Source organism: Labrus mixtus, chromosome 15 (assembly GCF_963584025.1).
Source record: "Labrus mixtus chromosome 15, fLabMix1.1, whole genome shotgun sequence".
Lineage (NCBI taxonomy): Eukaryota > Metazoa > Chordata > Actinopteri > Labriformes > Labridae > Labrus > Labrus mixtus.
The window spans coordinates 25,385,071-25,388,947 of NC_083626.1; positions in this window are offsets into that span (position 1 = coordinate 25,385,071).

Below are 3,877 nucleotides of genomic sequence, written 5' to 3' on the forward strand. Positions count from 1 at the left end.
CACACACACACACACACACACACACACACACACACACACTGCCATTAAACCGCTGGCTTTGACCTTCACATGGTGCACAAGAACATCTGGACCCTCTTTTGACCTCATGACCCCTGACAGAGCATCAACGCAGGCAAAGTAGCTGCAGAGAAATCTTTTCTAGATTAGCAAAAATTTCAACACATCGTTTCCACCAGATTAAAAAAAAAGGCAGGTACATGTTCAACACCTGGGAGGAAATGACTACTTTAGATTTGACGATAAATGCTCAGGTAAGACTTTGAACTGAACAAGAAAAAACTTTTTTGTAAAACTGAGTTCTTAATCTAGAAGAGGACGAAACCAAAAGTGATGTTAAAACACTGTTTGGATCTTATTAGCACATGAAATGCAAACAGACCAGGGCCAATTCATCATGGTTTCTTTGATGGTCCATGCTAAACCCTCGTACTAAAATTCATGAAAAGTCAATCAATCTTTATATGTAAGCCATCAGTTGACAAAAACAACAATGTACCGTATCTTACTGTACCAAGTTGTACCGTATCATACAACATATAATCGTATCGTACAATACACTACAGTATGGTACTGTAACTTATCTTACTGTATCTTATCTGTTGTCCTATTGACTTCACTTCATGTATCTGCTGGCTCTAATGATCAGGAACTTTTCTTCTGGAAGGACAAAGACAAAATTGTCCAAGCAAAGAAAACACAAAAAAGTCCAAACTGTGTTTTTATTGTCTTTTCTAAATATATAATAAATCTAAATAGTAAGATGTCACTATTGAATGAATTACAGTCCAACAATGTCTTCTATATTTATGCATCAGCTGCACATTTTCTGCAGGAAAAAAAACCTTAAAAGTCATCCCATAATACTTCTGTATGTTTCTCTGAGACTTTTTTGCATTAATTTTTTTTTGTCCTTTACATTTTGCAGAATGTTAAAAAAATCCTTCCAACACATAACTGAACCCTTTGATGAAGTGAATCACAGTCAGTCAGGCAGCAGAAAGGTGATAATGTATTACCAGCTGCTCTTTGGCATAAATTCATTCCACAAAGACGCGGCATATGCTGGTGGATCAAATGTCTTTATCCCGGTGGAACTTGTGTTGTTCTCTAAATTGAAAGAGCATAAGGTCCCACTTTTCACGCGACAATACAAAGTCCTCACCTCAATAATTGTATCAGCGTGTAAGGAGCTTACTGTAATTACAATATTGTCTTCTCAGGGCCGCAGCCTCAAACATGAAACACACAAATCACCCATTTTTTAAATTAAATGGAAACTCGTCCGCAGGGAAGCAACACCAGGGCGGGACGGAGGGATTAACGTGTAAGTCTGGTACATTTAATATTTACAGAACAATCACACAATTAATCTGACAATGTGTTGTGTGTCTAATACCTGAACTGACTGGACCTCAACATTATCAGGGCTGTGCACAGAGGGGGGGAGGGGGGGAGCGGGGAGGGGGATGTTTATAAGTGTCTGATCCAAATGTAACCCATCAGGCAGATTTTTAAATATGCACTTTAATCAAAACCAGCATGTTTTATTATCTAGCCTCTCTGAGTAAGTGTCTATAGATGTAATAGTGGAACATGTTTATTTATAAAAATCCCTCCTAAAAGTTTACAATTTAGCCAACGAGACATGACATGAAGTTTATCCAGCGGTTGTGTTTTACTTATATAACAGATATGAATAAGGAAAGAGGAATTTGTTTTTATCTTATCTCTTGTTATCTCAAGCCAAAGAGCAGCTGGTATATACAAAATATGAAAAACACCTACAGTTGGTGGTTTAGTGAAGTTGGTGGTCCAGAAAGACGCAATCTCAGTCAGGATTTCGACACTGCAAAACCTCAGATATTATCAAATGTTTTTGTCTAATCTAGTCATGTAAACCACATGCATAATTTCAAGATCTTACAATCTTTAAAAGAAGGCCTGAGTTTCTCTTAATGAGTAATAATAGTCACCAATGCAGCATCTAAATTGACATGTCTTCAAATAAGATGTTTATCTGGAGTTGTCAGGTGAACGTGGCTTATATTAAGTATTCTTTGCCTTTCTTGTTTTACTAACTGGCTACAAAAATCAGGCTGTGTGTGCAACAATTGCATCCCAAAGTATAAGTGCAGAAGGCTCTCATAGAAGGGAAAACATTCATCCACAGGGCCGACATAAACTGTAGAGACAGACAAGCAGCCGCACTCACATTCATTTGTTTTTCCTCAAGTTTAAAAACTCCAGACCGGACTCACATATCAAACATGTTTCACCCACATTAACCTGGACTCTGTTATGATTAACAACAACCGTCATCAACCCCCCTAAAGAAACCATAAACACTCTGAGGTATCTGAGGGATCACCTCATGAAAACGTTTAACGTGCACTTCGACCAAAAACACCTTCTAATAAATGTTATTCTTTTGAAGCCTCATTGTGTTTATAGATCTGAATATGGATTGTTACAAATAACCTCAGGGGCTTTTTGCTCAAACGAACCCAAGCACCAAAGCTAACTAAATTTTTCTTCCTATTGGGGAAACAATGGACTTGATGTCCTGTTAAGATTGTATTTGTGCATCCAGCACAAACGCAATATTTAACCATCTTAGTGACTGGTCAAATGAAATCTATTACAATGGAAGAAACACAATAAACACGACCCGAAACGCCCGCTCTCACTCACTACCACCTACTGCACGAAGCAGAGTCAGAGAACGAGAGTCCCTTGTGTGACATAATGTGACGCGATGTTGAAAAAAAGAGAGCGTTATTAACTGCTACATACTGAAAACAGCCACTTTATCCTCTAAATGTGTGCCCTTTTGTGTTGTAGAACATATCAAATCAAGAACTGACGTATTCTACAGCCATTATCAGACAATAATAAGTGTTGATTTACAAAAAAAATAACCTGCAAGTTTCTCTTTAAACCAACAACAACAACAACAAAGACACAAAACGACATGTGTAAATGTGCAATAAAAGAAATTGGACTCAAAGAACGCAATTTCAGTAACTAGACAAGATGCAACAAAATAAGGTTGTGTGTTATTTGTGGGCTAAATAACAGATACCGATCAGTAAAGGACATACTACTGTTTAGTATCTACTGCAGTATGAAAAATGGTTTAAATCTGCTCCACCTATACATTATAGGTTCAAGCAAAATGCATGCAATAATGCATTTATAATAATAATAATCCATTAATATATAATTAATTATTCTAAAATAGATCATTTTGCATGATTGGCATTTGTACTTTAGATATTATATTATAAAGCTGAAACTTTTGTGATTTTAATTCATTAGGATAATGCATGACTTTTACTTGTTACTGAGTATTTCTACCCTAAAGAGTTTTAGTATCTGCATGTATGCATGTGCATGTAGGTATGAGTGTATGTGTTTGTGATATGTATGTATACTACATGTATATATGTATGTGCATATATATATATTTGTGTGTGTGTATTATGTGTATGTATATGTACGTGTATATGTATAGATTAATGTTTTTACTTTTTTTTCTTGCTTTTACACATTGCCTGTAAAGCACTTTGGTCAGGTGAAGCTGTTTTTAAATGTGCTATACAAATAAACTTGATTTGATTTGATTTGATTTGTACTTCCTCACCAACATTTTGAGAAGAAAACTACATGAGGCTGCAGATGAAAAATAATCTTCTTCATGAGGCCTTGTGCATTACTTTAGGTCAGACGTTTTGCACAGTGATAAAAAAAAGTGAAGCTTGAGACGGATTGAGACTCCATCCTTGTGCAGAGCTTGCAGCCTGTGAACACAAGATGCTGAGGTGTCTTTAAAGGGTTAACAGGAGGAGGCGCAGCA